A 7,915-nucleotide genomic window follows, 5' to 3' on the forward strand; every position below is an offset into this window, starting at 1 on the left:
GAGTATTTTGAGAAAGTTGTTTTTTTTTTATGTTTTTATTTTCAGATTAGGGACAAATTGAACATAATTTTAGCCACAGGGAAAGAAGCCATTGAGGTGGCATGTATTGAAGACTTTCACAAATGACTTTTGGAAATCCAGATAGATACATTATGTCTAAAGCACTTCTATGAGCTGTCTGACTAATAACTCCATTTAAAAGGAAATGGAGTATAAAAAAAATGAAATGACAGACAAAAATAGAAAGGATTTTTTTTTCTGATCTTTGAATGGGGAAGGACTTTTAAAGCACAAAGGCAATGAAAGTAATATCAAATGAAAATACCAATAGATTTGACCACAACTTTTTTAAAGTTTCATATGCTGAAAACAGAAACATAATAAAAAGACAAGTTGGGGAAATGTTTACAGCAAATATGACTGGAAAATAGTTATTTTCATTTATATTTTATGAACTTAGGTAAGTCAATAAGAAAATATTAAGACCCAATAAAAATGGTCAAAGAACATGATCAGACATATCAAATATGAGGAATGATACATAATAAATAAAATAAAAAGATGTAAATTTTACTGCTCTTAGAACAATTTCAAACTTTAAAATTGACGTGTCATTTCTTTAAACCAATCAAATTATCTAAGAAATAAATACTCAGTGTTGGCAAGGGTTCAGTGAGATTGATACCCTTTCATAATGGTGAGAATAGAAATTGGTGCTGCTTCATGGAAAGCAATTTGACAATATATATCAAGGGTATTAAAATGCTCATATCCCTTGACTTTATAATTACACTCCCAAACAACTATCTCAAGGAAATATTCAAAACCCAGAAAAGGTTTTATTATAAGGATATTTATTGCAACATTGTTTATGACAGCAAAAAATAGGAAATTATTTCAAAAAGCATCAGTAGTGGGAGGGTAGAAGGAATAATGACACACATGCATGATAGAATATCATTAAAATATTAAATTTATGATGATAGATAAAAAAAAATTTTTATAGATAAATTTTAATAAACAGAGAAATAGCTTATAATTCAACATTTTATGCTCAGAGCCCAACACAGTATCTGACACATAGTAGAAATTAAATATTTATTGCATAGATACTGATAAAAATAATGTTAACTAAAAAAGCAGGCTATTGAATTGTAAATTTATGATATGTTGTTGTTGCCAGCTGCTGTTTAATTGCCTCTGATTCATAGTAACTTTATATGTAACAGAATGAAACATTTCCCAGTCCTCTTCCACCCTCACAGTTGGTATGTTTGAGCCCATTGTTGCAGCCACCATGTCAATCCATCTCATGGACGGTTTCCTTTTTTCGCTGACCCTCTACTTTACCAAATATGGTGTCCTTTTCTAGCAATTGGTTTTTCCTGATGATAAGTCCAAAGTAAGCAAGATGAAATCTCATCATCCTGGCTTCTAAAGAGTGTTATGGCTGTACTTTCTCCAAGACTGATTTGTATGTTCTTCTGGCAGTCCATGGTATATTTAATTTTCCTCACTAATACCACAATTTAAATGCATCAATTCACCTTTGATTTTCTTTTTTCATTGTCCAGCTTTCACATACAGATGAGGCTTGAGTCAGGCACACCTTAGTCATCAGAATGACATCTTTTCTTTTTAACACTTTTACAAGGTCTTTTGCAGCTGATTTGCCCAATGCAATAAGTGGTTTTCTTTGTTGTCTGCTGTTCTCATGGGTGCTGATTGTTGCTCCAAGTAGAATGAAATCCTTGACTTCAATTTCTTCAATATTTATGATGATGTTTGTGAGTCTAATTGTGAGGATTTTTGTCTTCTTTTTTATGTTCAGGTGTAATCCAGATTGAAGACTGTGGTCTTTGACCTTCATTAGAAATTGCTTCAAGTTGTCTTCATTTTTGGCAAGCCAAGTTGTATCACACCAACCGTGCAAAAATAAGTAGTTAAAAAAATCTTCAGTACACCAAAATGTTATTAAGTAGTTATCTCAGGTTGGGGTAGGGGAAAATTGTGGTTGGTTTTATTGTTCTTATTTATAGTTTCGTATTTCCTAAAATGTATTATTTTTATAATCAGAAAAGTATTTGTGAAAATGAAGCTGTGTAGACTTGGCATGGCCTGTTCTTGGTGAATCCTTGTTGGCTCTGAACAATCACAGCTTTCTTTTCTAAGTACCCACACTGCTCATTTAATAATCCTTTTTAGGGTCTTGCCAGGAATAAACGTCAAGCTCATAATTTGTCATATTTGATATATGCCTTCTTGTACAACCTGAAAGTTAGGATAGCTGCCTGTCTCCAGGCTTCCAGTATGTGTCTATCTAGGTTTCCATAATTTTTCAAAACTAATAGCAGTAGTTCCTTGATTATATGGAAGTTACATGGTCACTCAGGACCCTCAGCTATAACTCCACTAGACCAGGGGATTAAACTCCTTTAGAGCAACTGGGTGTTTTCTTCTCTGTTATTATGGACTCCAATTTCCTCTTAAATAAGTGTATTAATCCTGTTTCTGTTTGAAAATCATTATCCTTGTTGGAAAAGCTAGGAGTGGGCACTTCTTTCTAATCTGTCATTATTCTATCATTTGCTCTATGCAGAGACCCTATCTCATTTCTTCATCTTGTTCTACAAAAACTCAAAAAGTCTTTTTTCTCAGCCCAAAGTTACTCCCATTTTTATCTTTCTGACTCGGCTTTCAAAGGTTAATATAACTTTTTTTTTTCCTCTTGAAGAAGTAGAAAGAAGACTTGGGTTGAGACTTGACTCTGCCATTTGTATGGAAGTTGCTTTCTCTCTTAACCCTAGCCTCAGTTTTCTTGGCTGTGAAATGTGGATTATAATAATGGCCTTACCTATCACCCAGGCTTATGATGATTATCACATAGGATAACGCACGTGCAAATACTTTGTAAATCTTGTATTAGAGAACATGCAGTATTTCTTAAAGAAATCCTTTGTAGATGCTTCCTTAATTGCTCCCTCTTGCCAGCCTTGATTGAATTCTAATTATCATTCAAAAAAATGCCGTCTCTCTGAGACTTTCCTAATCATGTGTGCCTCATCCCCTTCTTTCCTCCAAGGGACAGTTTTTTGTTTTTTTTTTTTCGTCTGTGTTCCCATTACTTAGTACATTTTTTGGTTACTGTTCCTTTGGTGAAAGTCCTTTAAAATCTAATAAGTCACACCATGTTATTCAGGCAATTAACACACTTATTTTGTATTCTGTTATATCTTCATTATACTCTTGATTTCATTTCCAATAGCCTCCTATACACGTTGTGCCATATTCACTTAGAGTTTCAGATCATGGGATTTGTTGAAATCTGCTCACCCATTACTTCCTTGTCTATCATAAAACTCAAAATGATAAGATCACTCACTTCCAAGATTTCATTTTCATTTCACCGATTTTTGTTAGTTGGAATCGGATTCAGAGTAACAAGTCCTCTTTGCTTCTTTCACCTTCTGAGTAAAAAGCTTGGCAGCAGGGCAAAGAAAATCTTAGTGGGTAGCCCTGACTCCATCTTCATTATTGGTTATAATTAATGCCCTTATTCTAACTTCATAATTGGCTCTAGACACTTGAATTCACCTTGAACACAAGGTTCCAATGACTTTTATCTAGTTCACTCCAGTGCCTATTTCATTTCATATTCTAGGTTCTCAAAATTACCTCAACTATCTTTGTCCTGTTCGTACATTTATGACTTGTTACCTACACTCCTGACTCTGGAGTTTTTATGGTTAAAATCGAAAAGTGTATATTCTTATTTTCTTTTTATAAAAGCTTTATTGAGGTATAATTCACACATCACAAAATTCACTCCTTTAAATTGTACATTTTAGTGGCTTTTATTGTATTCACAGAGTTATGCAACCATCATCACTATCTAATTTTAAAATATTTTCATCACCCCAAAAGAAACCCCATACCCACTGGGAGTCAATCCCCATTTCCCCCTTCTGCTGGCCCTTGACAACCACTAATTAACTTTCTGTCTCTATGGATTTACTGCATCTGAACATTTCAAATTAATGGAATCATACGGTATATGGCCTTTTGTAGCTGGGCTTCTTAACATAGCATAGTGCTTTCAAAGTTCATCCATGTTGTAGTATGTATCAGAACTTCATTCTTTTAATAGCCAACTAATATTCCATTGTATGGATATACCACATTTTGTTTTTCAATTCATTAGTTGATGGTCATTTGAGTTGTTTTCACTTTTCGTATACTATAAGTAATGCTTCAATGAACCTTTGTGTACAAATTCTTGTGTGCACGTATATTTTCATTTCTGTAGGGTAGATACCTAGGGGTGGAATTGCTGAGTCATATGCTAATCTACGTTTAAATTTTGAAAAACTTCCAAATTGTTACCCGTATTGGATACATCATTTTACATTCCCGATAGAAGTGCATGAGGGTTCCAATTTCTTCACATTCTCACCAACACATGTTATCATCTGTTGTTTGGATTGTAGCCATCATACTGATTGTGATGTGGTATTCCATTGTGGTTTTGATTTGCATTTCCCTAGTGACTAATGACGCTGAGCATTTTTTGAAGTGCTTATTGACCATTTGTTTATCGTCTTTGGAAAAATGTTCAAATCTTTTCCTATTTTTAATTGGGTTATTTGTCTTTTTGTTGAAGAATTGTAAACGTTATTTATCTATTCTGGATACTAGTACATCATCTAAGTCCTTGGGTGGCACAAACAGTTAAGCACTCAAGTGCTAGCTGAAAAGTTGGTGGTTTGAACCCATCCAGAGGTGCCCTTAGAATACAGGCCTAGTGGTCTGCTTCTGAAAGATCACAGCCTTGAGAACCCTCTGAGGTAGTTCTACTCTGTACACATGGGGTTGCCATAAGTCGAAAATGACTTGATGACAGCCAACAACAACAATTGTCCATTATCAGGTATGTTATTTGCAAATGTTTTCTCTCTTTCCTTGGGCTGTCTTTTCACTTTCATCATGGTGTTTTTGAAGCACAATTTTTTAAAAAAAATCTTGAGGAAGTCCAATTTCTCTATTTTTTCATTTGTTCCTTGTGATATTGGTGTTATATCCAAGAAAACATTGTCTAATCCATGGTCATGAAGATTTACTCCTATGTTTTTCCTTAAGAGTTTTAGAGTTTTAGCTCTTATATTTATGTCTTTGATCTGTTTTGAGTTAACTTTTGTATATGGTGTGAGATAGGTGCCCAACCAGATTCTTTTGCGTGTGGAAACCCATTTGTCTCAGTACCATTTGTTGGTGAGACTATTCTTTTCCCATTGAATGGGCCTGGCAACTTTGTCAAAAAACAATTGGCCATAAACATGTGGGTTTATTTCTGAACTCTCCATTTTTTTTCCATTGATATTCCTATACTAATGGCAATGATGTGCCCTCTTGATTACTGTAGAAATTTAGTCTAGTAAGTTTTGAAATTGAGGAATATGTGTCTTCCAACTATGTTCCTTTTTTCACCAAATTTTGTAATTTATTGAACATTACTTCTTCAAATATTCTTTATTCCCCTCTTCTCTCTCCTTTCCTTCTGGAACTCCCACTATGCAAATATTGGTATGCTTGATGATGTCTCACAGGTCTCGGAGTCTCTTAATTTTTCTTCATTCTTTTTTCTATCTCTTTCTCAGACTGTATAATCTCAATTTACTTTGTTTGCTTATTCTTTCTTCTCTTCAAATCTGATGTTGAGCCCACTAGTGAATTTTCCATTTTAGTTATTGTGCTTTTTAATTTTAAAATTTATACTTGGTTCTTCTTTATAATATCTGTCTTTATCAATATTTTTCATTTTGTGAGACATTGTTCTCAGACTGTCCTTTAATTCTGTGTCCATGATCTCCTTTACCTCTTCGAGCATATTTAAGACAGTTAAAGTCTTTTGTCTAGTAAGTCCAATGTCTGGACTTCCTATTGGACAGTTTTTATTGACTGCTTTTTCCCATGTGTATGTATGCGACATACTTTCTTTTTTATTTGCATGTTTCATAACATTTTGTTGAAAACTGAATATTTCAATTAATATAATGAAGCAATTCTGGAAATCTGATTCATGCTTTTCCAGGATTTTTCATTTGTTTGTTTGTTGTTGTTTTGTTGTTCAGTTACTTTTCTGAATTAATTATTTATAGTCTGTATTCTTTGTTATGTGTGACTTCTGAAGTTTCTCCTTGCTTATTTTAGTTGCCAGCTAATGATGAGACAGAGGTTTCCTTAAGTGCCTTAAACCATTTTTGTTGCCCTGCTTTTCCCAAGGGGCTCTATGAGTGTTTTGGGACATGCTCCATGCTTGCACAGAACTCCATTGCCATCCAGAATTGAGAGATTAGGATCTCTTCATGTCTTTCCTGGGGTTTCACATAGCTCTGAACATGCATGTGGCTTTCTAGATTCATAGGAATATGTTGAAACTTTTCAAGGCCCTGGATGACATTTCATTTCCTAGATTTTCCTTTTTTTTTTCATCCTCTTGTTAGTCCCACCTAGCATTGTTACCTCAGACAGCTGCAATGTTAAACAATTGCCACTGATCATTTTTTATAAACACCCCGGGGATAAGGCTGTTCACACAGAGTAAGCTCTGAGTCAGGTCAAATAAATACAAACCTTCAGAAAAGAGCTTTTCATGGAGTTACTAGTCAGGTCAACTTATAACAATTACTGGAGAATAGAACCTTTAGGAGCTTTAAACTCATTTTTTCCCTTTCCAGTGCCTTCTGGGCTGCTGCTGTTCACAACTACAGTAGTTGCAAGGCTGTTGGTTTTCAAGGCTACTGTGGAGCTGGGGATAAGAGCAAATTAAAATGCTATAATGCTCATTGTTCTTAGAGATGCAGCCATGTTTCTTGAATAAATGCTCCTCAGATTGTTGCAAAACTTTGGTTAATTTCCAGTATTCTGAAAAACTTGATTTTGACAATTTTTGCCAGTATTCTCTTGCATTTATGGAAGAGTAAACTTTTGAAAGTCCTTATTCCACCATTCTGGAAGTGATTCTTGGAAGCACAACTCCTGTTCCTAGATTTAAAATAAAGAATTGTATTATGGCATCATGTCTGAGTAAAAAATTCTAAGCTCTGCAATTATACAGATTAGAGACTGAATCCTGACTCAGTTGTTTGCTAATTGTGTGATCTTGGGTAAGTGACTTATCCTCCCTGATTCTCAGTTTTCTTATTTATTTAATGGGGATAATAATGCCCACCTTGTAGGATTGTTGTGAGAATTAAACGAGATAATGAATGTAAAGCTTCTGGTACATAGCAGGTATTCAACGCATGTTAAATTTGCTACTTGTCTTCCCCCTTAACTGCAAATTCAGTGATTTCAATTTCAGTAATTTGTTATGCTTCACATTGGAGTTCTCCAATTTATTTGGTGCAAAAAAATATGTAGTAATGGTGTAAGGATGCTCAGCCAGTGGATACCAACCATTAGCTGTCACCTTTTAGCTACAGACTCATTTGCAAGGTGCCTTTAGGTCTTGGTTGGTGCATTACAAGTCCATTTTCATTTGTGCCTCCCAGCACTAGGCTGACTTTACAAACAGTGGTACTACATTGTTGACTTATTTTCAGCCTCTATTCATCACCACACCTCATAGATCTTTTTTAGCCCCACTCACATATAGCCAGTTATTTCTCTTATTTATTATTTATTTATTGTTAGATTTATATAGTGCTTTCCTTCCTAAAAGCTTAAGGCAATGTACAGAGAACTTAAAACATGGCCCATCGAACATTACACATCTAAAATAAAATTGAAAACTGGGAAAGTAGGCAAGCAAACAGGAATGGAAAATATGAAGGGTAAAGGATGATCAGAGGAAAGGGAATAAGAGTGTGTTGGGAAGTTCGTTTTTCTTCTTTTGGTCTGCCATCCTGATGACTTA

Source organism: Elephas maximus, chromosome X, assembly GCF_024166365.1.
Source record: "Elephas maximus indicus isolate mEleMax1 chromosome X, mEleMax1 primary haplotype, whole genome shotgun sequence".
NCBI classification, from domain to species: domain Eukaryota; kingdom Metazoa; phylum Chordata; class Mammalia; order Proboscidea; family Elephantidae; genus Elephas; species Elephas maximus.